General features: G+C 41.3%; 1 protein-coding gene across 2 annotated transcripts in view; it reads right to left on the minus strand.

Moving 5' to 3' along the window:
* Nucleotides 1–14,246, minus strand: part of USF3 (upstream transcription factor family member 3) — a 106,038-nt gene that overhangs the window by 79,007 nt on the left and 12,785 nt on the right. The gene's annotated exons all lie outside the window — the stretch shown is intronic.

Below are 14,246 nucleotides of genomic sequence, written 5' to 3' on the forward strand. Positions count from 1 at the left end.
AGAAAAAAAACCCACGAAGAACTGATGAAAAATCTAGCTTTAAAAATAATTTTGCAATAGGTTGTCAGTCAATCAAGCTGAGAATAACTATACTAAATGACTATTTTTGAAGTGACAGATTCCAAACCCAAAAGGGACCATTGTGATCATCTAATCAGACCTCCTGTATAACACAGGCCAGAGGACTTCCCCAAAGTAATTCCTAGAGTAGATCTTTTAGAAAAACATTCAATCTTGTTTTAAAAATGGTCAGAGATGGAGAATCCACCACTACCATTGGTAAATTGTTCCAAAAATCTGAAGATACATAATGTACACACACCTACCAAAAGTTGTCTGAGCAATGCAACACCAACTTTAAGCAAGGTGGGAAATCCAGACTTCAATCTAGACATGGCATAAAATTTTCAAAAGCATTTAAGTGACTTAGGAGCCCAAGTTAGTTTTTGTCAAACTCTGCATATATGTTAGGCCTTGTTCACACTGTAATATTTTAAACAATTTAATGGAAAGTGAGATGGTTTTCAGTACTTATATGATCTTCATCAGTAGACAACAAAGCAGAAGTCTGTAAAGAGTAAGGTCACAAGATCTGCAATTTGCACCTGTGCATATCTCAGGGAACTGGTAAATCGCTAGGTCAGTAGTGGTCTTCTCTAGGATGGCTTTTCACTGTTGCATGTGAAATGAGTTTGATGGTCCAGTTGAGTCTGGAGTGAACAGATGCTCCCATCACTAATGGTGACATGCAAATGACTGTTTAAAAATTGAGTTTGTGGGATTTCATTTATTTTTTGGTTGTTTATGATGGATAATGTGATAGATTAACTTTCATTGTCTCTTATTGGATCATCATTTACACCAACTCTCTAGTCATAGAATTTTCCAGATTATATACTGAGTGCATTTTTGAGAAAGACCCTTTTCAGTCCTCTTTATACACACTAAGGAAACAAAAAAGTGCAGGGACAGGATAACTTTTTAAAAATAATGAAAATCAGCATCCTTGGTAACAGCAGCAAAGGTGCCAAGGACGGACAAGGTTCCTCAGTATTCACAGTCAATGTTTATCTGAATCTCTAGAGATGATTATTCCATTAAATGGTTTAGGTGAGGATTTCCAAACTTTTTAAAGCTTGTGCTACCCTTCAGAAAACAAAGTCAATTAATCCTCCACCTTTAACTCCAGCATATGTTAAATGTCTATTCACAATTTTAATTAAAATTATAAAATTTTAAAATATGTCCTTACATGTTTATTTTAAGGAATGATACTCAATTAGAAGTTAGGAAATGTCAGAATTTCTTGTTGGAAAGAAGAGAGTTATTACTTTACACTGAAATAGAACACTTTCAAGTTTACAATAGCAGCAATAACTATAAAAAATAACCACTAGTAGGTAGCAACATTTAGATGGATAATATGTTAAGCAACCCTCTTGTGAAGCTTCAATCCAGGTTTGCTGCATGTGTGCAGTAGCTGGCAGGCATGCACCAAAATGATGTATATTATTTAGTAAATTGTTTGAATCTTCCTAATAGGATATCCTCCCCTTTTCTTATAAGCTTTGCTCAACTGTAAAATACTGTCCTTAGCTTCTGAGTTTGCACTCACTGAAATAAATGGTGGAGCTGACACCTCAGAGCTATTATTTCAGACTCTACAAACTCAGAGACCTGGTCTACAAAACAGTTTTGTACCAGACACATGTCTGTATTGGTTACACACTGGTCACATTTGGAAGGTTCTCTTCCCAATTGCAACAGCTGGACACTTAAGACTGTTTTTCCTTTAAGTTTTGCTGGCATAGTTACATCAGTTAGGAATGTGAAAAAGCCACACTGCTAACAAATAAAGCTATGCCACTAAAACTCCTAGCGTAGAGGCAGTTATTCTGGCAAAAGAGTCTTTTGGAAATATAGCTTATTGAGTTTAGAGAACTGTCAAATAAAGATATACAGACAAAAGAATTCTTGTTAGTGATAGAATTTAACTTCAAATTTTTAAAGGATGCCTTTTTGCCTCTAACTGCCTTTTTTGCTTAACCATTTACCATGTTGACACTTTTTTGGTCTTTTTTTTAAAATTTATTTAGGGATTACATTTAGTTTGAGATTCTATTATGGTATTTTAAATAGTCTCCATGAAGCTTGCACACATTTCATCCTTGTGACTATTCTTTTTAATTTCTGTTTAACTAGCTTCTTTGCAAGAGTTGCCTCTCTTCCCTTGTGGGTTCCAGGACAGGCTGTTCCAAGAAGCAGTCATTTAAGGTGTGTATAAATTTTATTTCTGCATCCATTACCCAAGTGAAGTCACTAAGAATAATTGAATTCACCCATTATTACTGTGTTTTCTGCCTTTGTGAAACGCTCAGGAAGATTAGAAAGGCTACAATTACCAGCATGTTGACGGTCAGGTAGTTGATAGCATATTCCTTCTGCTATACTCTTATTGTTCAAGCATGGAATTTCTATTGCTAGAGACTATGGTATAGTTTGATTTAAGATTTTTATTTTGACTCTATGCTTTCTTTCACCTATAGTGCCACTCTCCCACTAGCACTTCTACCCAGGACATGAGTAAAGCTACTTCTCTAAACAGCATAGAAGGTTTAATGCTTTACACACACTCCAACCCTCTCTATCTGCTGGAAATAGAGGCATACTCTTGATAGTCCATAGCATGAGACAACTTATATTCTGTGTGCCAGATATCTGAACTGATGATCAGTTTCTCAGGACCCAATATCAGGTAGCTGTTTAATATTAAAGAAAATCTGCATCAAGATCTTTATACAGTGATTTGCTGCAATCGTTGGCTGGAAACAAAGCAAGAATGGTGTAGGGTATCCACATAAGAGACGAACTAGCCCAGGAGCTAAGTCAAATATCTTATTTTAAATAAGGCATGCTAATCTTCTCTCTCTCCTGAAATAAAAAAAAAAAAAGACTGTCTTGGACAATAACTTAGATGCTGGAGTTTTGTGAGGGCTGTAATTGGCCCTTCCACTTTTTTGCTTAAAACCATGTTAAGGTTTTTAAGGGACTGTTGCTGGGCCCTGATAAATGATATGATCATCCCGATGAGGGTAGATGTGTATCCCTTTTACTTGAAAGAAGGAATGATGTGACATTTGTGAATACCATGTAGAAGTGCAGAGTCCAAAACGGGAGTAACTCTACTCAAAATGCTTCTTGCTGAGGCAGAAACTAAAGTATCTCTAGGTAATTCTATAGTCATATCTTCACTAGATCTCTAAAAGGTTTATTTTCACATTTTGAAGTTTTGGGAAGATAATACCGTAATGATAGATTTCTGTATTTCCATCTGAATACCAATCTCCTTAGGGACTTGAGACCCAAGATCTAAAATAGACTACATGATACAGTTTCTTTTTGTGAATCCATAGAATCTTGTGCCCTGTCCAAAACAGCTGACTCTCCATAGAGCTGGTTGCATCATTGCAGCATGTAGAAGATAGGCTATTGCACTCTTCATCTTCTGATGCTATGAATGGTCTTAGTGATGTGTTGGTTTATTTTAATATACTTTGGGGAAAGGATAAACTTGTACCTGGGATAATAAATGAGTTCTATTGAACTTTTTCTTCCCTGATTATCTCAAGCACCCATTTTCCAAGGTGGTTTACTCCCAGATGAGGGCCCATGCTGAAGCACCTCCCACAGAGGGACAGGGAAATCTGTCCAGACTTGGAATGAAAACACACACCCCCCTTTTGGGTTGGATGGCTTGCCAGAGAACCCCAGCAGGAGGATGCCATTGCTATCCTTCCTGAATGTGTAGTCTCTAGGCTAAAGCCTGGAGAAGCCATGACTTCAAATGAAACACCTGCTTAGATAAGGTAGTTTGAAGGTTCTCTCGCTGAAAGGAAGGAGGAAATTCTCACCTCGTCTAAATCCTCAAGCTTCAGCAAGTGGTCTGTGTCTATGCTCTCCAAAGAGCTTACGCTTACAAATTTTTAGTACCAGTTTAGCCTGCAATTCCAATTTCTTCAAGTGGGACCACAGTTGCCTGAAGGACACACCTTTGTAGTTTTGAAAGTACAGCAAATCAAAGATGAAGCTTTGATCCTGAAAAATCTGCAAGGGAACTAAGTTATAGTCCATTTTACATAGGGTTTTTAGGGCACAATCCCAATGACCTCCCAGTTGAGCACATGCTTTCACAATGGGAAAATGCAGCCAAAATTTTCAAAGTGGAGGCTGCTGTACCCAAGTTTAGCTTAAATGATTTTCTTATTCTCCTGCCTGTGGGTCTGGCTAGAATGGTTCTTGAGCTGATAAGACTACGTCCTTTACTAAGGAGATTACAGCAGTCTTAACCTTAGGTAGAGTAAGGAAGACCATTTAGTTCCTGGGTAGAAGAAAATCTTGATAAGAAATTCTCACTGCACCTTAATCACACCCGCATAAACCATGTAAGGAATAATTACCAAGTTTTGTCGTTTCATCTTCTAAAAACATAAGTACCTCCTATAAAGTGAGGCCCACATTTGTACTTGGTTCTGGAAGGCTTAGCTGAGAATCTGAGATATCTCAAAGTCCCAGTATTAGAGACTTCTCCCACTCTTTAGATAGGGTTGCCAACTTTCTAATAGCACAAAACCGAACACGCCTTCCCTGCCCCTTCCCAGAGGCCCCTTCCCCTTCTCCAAGGTCCTGCCTCCCACTCACTCCATCCCCCCTCACTCTGTTGCTTGCTCTTCCTCACTTTCACCAGGCTGGGGCGCCAGAGACTGGACTTTTAGCAGCTTGGTTGGCGGTGCTGACCGGAACCACCAGGGTCTGTTTTCAACCAGGTGTTCCGGTGGGGGGAAAAAAAAAAAAAAAAAAAAAAATCAGACACCTGGCAACCCTATCTTTAGAGGATCTAGAGGGGAGACTTTTTTCATAAGAGCATTTAAGACTTTGTGCTGTCCCTTAAAAGCCAATTGTGAGCAATATCTTTCATCAGTCCATGCGCTGAGCCCCTGAGAGAAGGCTTGTGAGCGAGAAAATGCAGTACAATGAGATTGAAAGGACAGTTTGTAGGCATGTAACTTGCATATTTCCTTAAAGAAGATAGTAGCCACTTTATGACCTCCAGTGGGACCCTCAGAGGCTAGACAGGAAGAGGAGGTAGGTTCATCTCACACGGAAGGGGATCTAAATCACTTTATCCTAACTCCCTGTTGCTGGGTCCAGGCTGAGTGGGGACAGATCACACACAATGCGTGAACCAGCGCTATTGGAGATAAAATGACTCATTGGTATAGGAAAGGTCACTGGACCTGGCACCTTCCATAGCAGCTGAGGCCTTGCAGGTAAAATATCTGTGTGAAGAGAAGATGCTTTGCAGTCTTCTCAGCCATCTCCACAAAGACCTTGCTTTCATGCTGTCTGGGAGCAGGCATTTCTTCCTCCTGCTTGCTATGCAGGTGATCTTGCCTCCTTAGCAGATTCAGGAGATTTTCTTACATACCTTAGGCATGGGACCCCTATTCCCATTGCTTGTAGCATAAGGCAGGGGTCTTGGGAAAAAACAAAAACAACAACTTAATCCTAGTTCCATGCTACTGATTCTGGCCTAGTCTCAGTGAAAGGAGCTTCCATGAGACCTACTCCACGGTCTCAGCATGGACCCTACCAACATGTGGCCAGGAGCTGGAGGTGCTGCAGCCAGCTGTCTCTGCCATTTCTTTCATTTGAAGGTTCTGTTCTCTAAATTCTCCTCCTAAAGTTTAGTCGTTTTGAGGAGAAAAACCTCAAAGCCAATAAAGAAACTTGAGATTAGTTAAATTAAAAATATATACACATCTGTGAAAGCTCTACACAGGCTGTCATGTGTGCTGCCTAGAGGCACAGAACTCTGGAAAGTGGTTCCTGAGGGGCAGTCCTAAGCCCAGACTCAGAGCAAAGATCTGCCTCCAGCTGCCATGGAGGCCTTCCCACTATGAAGACTGTTTGACATGGAGAGGACTGAGAATGCAGAGATCTCCGTATATGCCCCAAACCACGTGAAAGAGGATGACGACAATGACGACATCCTTTTGTTACTCCAACATTCTACTGCACACCAACTTTTTCTAGTTCATTAACCTCAATGAATTCAAATACTGAAAACTGACAGGCCTGAGATCTGAAAGCATTAGCTACGTAACAGGGATAGGATGTGGAAGGCATCACCATCACAAAGTGTATGTTAACAATGTAGGTTAGCTGACCTAAGTTAGTCACCTCAAAGAGGGTGGGAGTTGTAGAAAAGGGTAGCTCTTTGTGGCCAAAATGTGATTCCTAGTTTTAGCTATTTAATACAGTGTGAGGGAGCAGAGAAGCTGCCATCCGGCACAGCGGTGGTTAAAGAAAACCTTTGGGTTCAGCTGGGCCCCTTACATCCTGCTATATCTGCAGCCAATGCCAGGCCTGGAGAGGGGAGAAAAGAAGGGAGCCTGGCTCAGGTGGGGTCTGACTGGCGAGGAGGCAGGAGCTATCTGTCTGCCTGCCCAAAGGGATGGATCACTGACCTGCCAGCCAGCGCAGCCACTTGAGGCAAGTCAAACTTCCTCTGCCAAGGGGAGCCTGCAAATAAGCCCCAACTGCGGGGCAACTGGACTAGCAGGGCCATGCCCCAAATGAAAGAGACTTGTAGGAAGTAGCCGAGGGAAATTGGTCTTGACCCCCCTGCCAGGAGGGAGACCCATCTTCCCTGTTTAGGGGCTGAACTACACAGGGCCTTGGGCTGGAACACTGTGGAGAAGGAGGGCCTGGGTCCCCCTACTTCCCCCTCTGGCCTTGCAGACTGCAAGATCAGTGATCGAGCCTCTAGGCCACCTGGCCACAGAAAACCCTATCACATACACTTTTCCACAGAAAGAACTGCCTAATTTTATATCTTTACTCAAAGCCCTATCAGTTGCACTTTATGCCACCACGAGCTGTTTTGATGGATTTCCTACACAGTTCACTCTCCTCTCATATCCCTCACTTCAAGGAACCAAGCTTATTTGCAAGCACAAGTATACTCACCAAAACATAACATACAGTGCCACTAGTGAACACCATGAGAGTTTTGTCTTGGTCATGAAAGGAGGGATCTCTGGGATAGTAGTAGTCTGCCTGCTACAGGGGAATTGGTGAAAAGTAGCTAAGACAAACTGAGGTTCTAATTTAAGTCAGAGATAGTGGTACTGGGGAGTTTCCATTGTGGCAGCGAACACTGATGCCTGATCATCCATCTGCTGCTTTGTCCATCTCCTCTCCTTTTTCATAATCAGTATTTAAAAGTATTGCACCGTGAAAGAAATCATTCTCTCTCCTTATTCATCAGTTGATGAAGATTGTTCTGACCACTTTCCTCTTAGCTTTTTGTCCCTCAAAACATGGAGAACATCAGTTTCCTGGAAATAGCAGGGCAGATGCTGCTCACTGCAAGCTGGTCTGAGGTGGACCAGGGCTTTAGAGCGGAGCCTGGAGCTGGAGCACAGAAAATCTTGACCGCTCCAGTTTTCCCGCCCCCCATTTTCAATCCAAAATGAACGATATTTAGCAAGAAAGTCCTAAAGGTGCCAAAAAGTTTCAGATTGTAATTGATATTAACATCTACTTTACCACTTTACGTAATACGTCACAGTTATTCTCACTTCGGCCAAAATCAAGATTTAATGTACAGATACAAAATTACAAAGATTTTGGAGATATGTTTTATTAAAGAATCAGATAATTATCAGACATCCGGCAACACTGCAGACTGCTCCCACCCTTGTGCCAACGTTAGGCAAGTACATACTCGCATAGATTAGTTAGATAGATTAGTGCGTGTTGATACTTCTTTTGTAAGGGATGATCAACGAGACGCACTGAGGGCTGCGATTACGGAAACGTGTGACGCAAGACGCAACATTTAAGATATCACAAACAGGTATATTGCAAAAAAATAATGTTTTTATTTATGAATATATTGAGATATCGCAAGAGATATTAACCACTTATGCTCGTTTCTCACACGGGCTTCTGTTACCGGTACATTTGTACATGCTCCCATATCACTCTGGCGGACTTATTTTATACGTCATCTGTTCAATGGTCTTTTGGTAGCAATGTTTGTAATTTTAAATTTACTGAAAAAGTCATGTGCAGCAAGCATATAAATATACAATAAACATTTTTGCATAAATTAGGAGTGATTTGTGTGATATATCCAGAGTGACTGGAAAATGACCAACACAACTTTGGGGGTGAATCCTTAGGTCATTTTAAGAAAAAACGTTTCTGTGAACACATGTCCTAAAATTCTTCCTAAGGGAGCGACAGTCCCTTCAAAGAAGTGATGAAAAGTTAATTTCTGATTAATATCTCAAAAACGTTTTAATATAAAGTAATTAAATTATGTCTGTGTCTTAGCGTTATTATGTGCTACCATATTACATTATCCAAAATTATTTAAACCATAGGCGTCCCGAACTGGCAGTTGGTCATTTTTATTTCAAGAAAGGCTTGTCGTCGACTGACCCTGGCTACGAGCAGTAATATGTTCCATGAGTTAATAATTTTTGGTTACTATTTATTATTAAGTTTAAAATTTATGGTTCCAAAGTTGAAAAATAAGTAAAATTGTTTGTATCATTCTAAGCATCTAAGCAGATTAAAATTTTAAAACAGTTTTCTCGGAAACAGTTAATTATACAAAATAAATTAAGAGTACCATTTTAATTCATGTTTTAGCATTAAATCATATTCCAGGGTTGGATCTGTTAAATAGTCGAAGATTTAAAAATTAAATAAAATTGGCCCAGTCCCCCCAGTTCATGACGCCTGTAGTTTAAATCGTTTTATTTGAATGATGTTGTATGATAGAATGTTGGAAATAAACTTTAACGGGAAAGCTTTCCCATTAAAAAGTTTATTTTCAAACTTGTAATATGTAGCCTTGTTACTTCCCAACAATTAATGTTGTAGAACAGCAATAGCACATACTAACGCTATGGCACATACCAAATTTTATTGCTATATCTACATTAAAGCGTTTTTGAGAAATTAAAAACTTGGAAAATATTTTGAATATTTTTACGGCAAAATTTCATGAGAAAAAACTAACTTGCAATTTATAAATAAAAATTTATATTATGTATATTAAAATCCTTCTTACTTCATTAAAACTGCAAAAAACATGTTCAAATATTAATATACTTTAATAATAATTTTGTGTAAAAAGAAAAATGTGATCACTTTTGTCCAGAAAATCCAAAATAAGTTCGAAGTACCTTAAGTGGTTAAGATATCACAAGCAGGTACATTATAAAAAATGTAATGCTTTTGTTCATTGCTTTTTGAAGATTATAACAAGAAACATTTGGATGTGGTAGCAGCACAAGAAGATTTGGCCATGGCTTCAAGAAAAAAAAATAATTTTCCCCCCATGATTGATAGCCAATTTACGGAAAAGGATCTCAATGACATATTTACCTACTACAGGACAGGCCCAACAAAGAAAACAACAGAAAGCCACTAGCCATCACCTTCAGCCGCCAACTAAAACCTCTCCAATACATCATCAAGGATCTACAACTTATCCTGAAGGATGACCCATCACTCTCACCGATCTTGGGAGACAGGCCAGTCCTTGCTTACAGACAGCCCCCCAACCTGAAGCAAATACTCACCAGCAACCACACACCACAACAAAAATACTAACCCAGGAACCTATCCTTGCAACAAAGCCCGTTGCCAGCTGTGTCCACATATCTATTTAGGGGACATCATCATAGGGCCTAATCACATCAACCACACTATCAGAGGCTCATTCACCTGCGCATCTACCAATGTGATATATGCCATCACGTGCCAGCAATGCCCCTCTGCCATGTACATTGGTCAAACTGGACAGTCTCTACGTAAAAGAATAAATGGACACAAATCAGACGTCAAGAATTGTAACATTCAAAAACCAGTTGGAGAACACTTCAATATCTTTGGTCACTCGATTACAGACCTAAAAGTGGTAATTCTTCAACAAAAAAAAACTTCAAAAACAGACTCCAACAAGAGACTGCTGAATTGGAATTAATTTGCATACTGGATACAATTAACTCTAGGCTTGAATAAAGACTAGGAGTGGATGTGTCATTACACAAACTAAAACTATTTCTCCTTGTTTATTTCCTCTCCTACTGCTCTTGTAAAGTGCTGGAAATAGACCACCTTGATTATCAGTACAAAAAGATTCACTCCCCACCACGCCCCCTCCACCCCCCCGCTCTCCTGCTGGTAATAGCTCACCTTTCCTGGTCACTCATGTTACAGTCTGTATGGTAACACCCATTGTTTCATCTTCTCTGTGTATATAAAATCTCCCCACTATATTTTCCACTGTATGCATCCAATGAAGTGAGCTGTAGCTCACAAAAGCTTATGCTCTAATAAATTTGTTAGTCTCTAAGGTGCCACAAGTACTCCTTTTCTTTTTGCAGATACAGACTAACACAGCTGCTACTCTGAAACCTATCTTTACTTTTGAATTTGAAAAGCCCAAATTGGGGCTTTTGGGAAAAGCAAAGAAGAAAATCGACAACATGCAAGGTGGCAAAGGAAGTTAATGGCGAGCTCAAACCATGTAGCTTCAAGACAAGTGAAGCAAGTGCTGTAAAAAGTTTCAACCTTTGGCGGCATGTAAAATGTAACCATTCTGAAAACTATGGGGCTCTGGTTACAAAAAAGGACCAGAAAGATGGGGCAAAACAGAAAGCTGACATGGCTAAATGACATTCATCTGGCTCTTTGAAAACTCCTGGACAAGATTTTTTGTGGAGCTTCATCTGAAAAGAAACCCAAAATTGAGCAAACAAAACGTGACTCATATTTGAAGTCCTCAAAGGATACAGTCACCATGTATGCCAATACTTTCTGTGAAGGGCTGATGGAAATGGTTTGCTGGAGTTCAACATCGCTCACTACCTTCAGGCTAAAGAACAAAGGATTCCAAAAAATTGCAGGTGAAATAGGTCGGCAGCTTGGCATTTCAACGGGGCACGATGCGGTTTGTCATTTAGTTGTCAGCACAACTGAGTCTGGTCGCGAAGAGCTCAAGAAAGCTTTGGAGCAAAAATTGTGCTACGTGAAAATGGATGCAGCAACCCATGGAAACAGAAATTTCCTTGCAATCAATGCTCAGTACTACGAAGAAGGAAAAGATAAAGCTGTGGTAAAAACCTTGGACATAATCAACACTGAAGGGCGTCACAATTCTTCGTATGTGAAAAGTCAAGTAAAAGCCATTTTAGAAAAATTTGGGATCAGTGAAATGCAAGTACAGAGCATCTGCATTGACAATTGCAGCAAACATGACGTGTGCCGTCAAAAATTTCAGGGAGGACAATGAAACCATTTCTACCTCTGAGAACAGGGATGTGGACAGAACTGAAGTTATTTTGCCTGATGAAGGAACTAAAGGAATGGATGAAATCAAACTCAGCATGGATGCTGCTGCGCAATGGGTTAACGACCCTAGCCTCATACTTCCAACATGGCTTCATGAGGACGACTCAAAAGTCCAACAGATGAGGTGTGGAATTCACACTCTTCAGTTGGCAATCTGGGATGGATTGAATAAAGAACATGCAAAGAAATTACTGGCAAAAATTCGACAAGTCTTTCTCAAACTACGAACTCCAAGTATTCGAAGCGTTCATTTGATCTACAAGGGGTAACTCAAACATTGGATACTGTGACTCACTGGGGTTCAACAGCTGCCATGATTGATTGGCTTCTCGTTTTTCAATCTTACTGCGAACAAGTGGCTGCTGCTAGAACAAGAGAACTCAAGTTAACAAAAACTGAACGGGACGAAGTGAAGAAGCTGTGAGACTTCCTGGCAAAGTCAAACCAAACAACTGTGAATCTTCAAGCTGCTGATGTAACCCCAGGAGTTTTAATGCAGGAATGGGGAAAACTGTCAAAATTCTTGCAAGAAAATGGTGGACAAATTGCAGAAAGAATTCTATCCTCCATGCAGAAACGCGAAGAGAAGCTTTTTGACAATATTCATTTCCGTGCTGGAGTTTACATTGACCCACAGTATTGAATTCTTCTCATCTCAAGGGAAATACCAAAGGCAATGGAAGGGCTCCTTGATATTGCTCGACGACTTGAAAAACAAGATCTATTGCTACATTTGAACTCTGTGAAAGAGGTTGAACAAAACAAAACACAACAAAAGGAATCATCAACAATCGAATTTGCGGTTTCGGAAAGTTCACATCCTTCAGTAATAGCAGGGTGTTCTCAAACTTCCGTCTCCACTCTCAACTTGTTCAAACGTCTATCTCTGAGACATCTTTAGTCATCACAGGGAAATGGAGATAATTCAAGCACCAATTCTTCAGAAGATGACGCCTTCTAAAAGGAATTGGATAAACAAGAAAGACACCAGGGAATTTCTGCGATTCATAATTGTAATGAAGCATTATTCGAGAGAAACTTTCAGGAACATTGTGAGATGATGGAGTCTATTGGTAGGCTAAAAGTTAAGTCTGTTTTTGAGGCCATTCACAGCTACCCACACTGCATTCAGGCTGCCTGTAGAATTGCTTCGAGCATTCCAACAACTCAAGCTAGTATAGAGCGACTGTTTTCAGCTTTAAAGTTAATTTTAAATGATTTGCGGCAGGCTATGAAAGACGACTTGATTGCTGCAATAATATTTTACAGAATGAATTATGAATTATTCTAGTTTGTATCATTGTTGATGACATTTAAATTGTTTTAAAAGTCTGAATAAAAATAATGCACTTTTTTATTTCGTTAAAAATTAATTTGAGTTGGAGCGCGGAGCAGAGTCGGAGCGGAGCTGGAGCAGACATGATTGGTGCCAGAGCAGAGCTGGAGTGGAGCAATTCAAAAATTTGACTGATCCAAATCCCTGGACCAAGCAACCGATTACTAACTGGCTCCTGTCTGTGGGTGGAGGAAGATTTTATATATTCTACATAGAAAGCATTAAGAATGTCCAAGTTGCAAAATGAAGCAATCAAACTAGTAAATACTAGTAAAGGTTGTATGTGCGCCATACTGTACATCAACATGATGACAGTAATTTACAGATTAAGACCAGAAGTGACCATCATTTAGTCTGACCTCCTGCACATTACTCCTGGGGGAATTTTGCACCATTGCACATGCACAGAATTCATGTCCCCCACAGATTTCTTTGCTTCCCCACAGAAGAATGGCTTTCTGACAGGGAAGCAAAGGTAAGCTGCAAGAGGACTCATGCACCACTCCCTAGCTGTGCAGGTACATTGTTTCAGGCACCCAGAGCAGCTGGCAGAGAGGTAAATCACCGCAGGGCTGGGGACACCCAGGCAGTGGCTCCTACCCTGAGCCAGGATCAGCTAGTCCCAGCTCAGCTGGAGGCAGGAGAGGATGGGTCTTCCCCTTTCCCCTGCAAGAAGTGGCTGGGGCTGTATCAGACCCACCTCCAGAAACCTCCCCCAGCTGCAGGAAGCTAAGCATCCTCCCCTGCTTCCTACCAACATTGCTCCTCAGCTGTAGGGGGAGGGATCCCTGCTCCCCTATCGGTGTAACCCCCATGCATCTGGACCTCCCATACCCAGACACCCACACCAAGCCTCACCCCATACACCCAGAACCCCCCTAGCCCTCCATACCCAAACCCCACCCCATTGAACCTCAATCCCTGCATCTGGATACCCCTGCACCAAGACCCCACCCCTACATCCAGACCATCCTCCACTGAGCTCCCTGCACTCAAGTCCCCACCCTGATGATCCCCACCCCCTTGCACCACCTTGAGCCCATACATTGAGACCCCCACACCAATGACCCCCAACTAGCTGCACCCAGACCCCCCACCTCACCAAGTCCTGCTCCCCCAGCACCTAGACCCCCTGCTGAGACCCCCACACATACACACACGCAGACCCCTCTGCTGAGCCCCAACCACTTTCACCTGGAAACCCCTGTAAAGTCCCATTGCTTCTGCACCTGGAACCCCATGCCCAAAGAGTTTGTGCATTCAGATCCCCCCCACTGAGCTGCCTCCACCCAGATTGTCTCACACAGAATCCTTTCACTCCACACCTAGATTCCCCCCCCCACTGAGCCCCAAGACACTTGGATCCTGCCTGGTTGAGCCTGCCTGCCTGCCCCACACCTGGTGCACCTGGCACAGAGGGGCAGGACCCCAGGGTGTTTCTGGGGCAGGCCCAGGCCTTATGCTGTGTCAGGGT

The sequence above is a fragment of the Dermochelys coriacea genome, chromosome 1 (genome assembly GCF_009764565.3).
Source record: "Dermochelys coriacea isolate rDerCor1 chromosome 1, rDerCor1.pri.v4, whole genome shotgun sequence".
Classification (NCBI taxonomy): Eukaryota; Metazoa; Chordata; order Testudines; family Dermochelyidae; genus Dermochelys; species Dermochelys coriacea.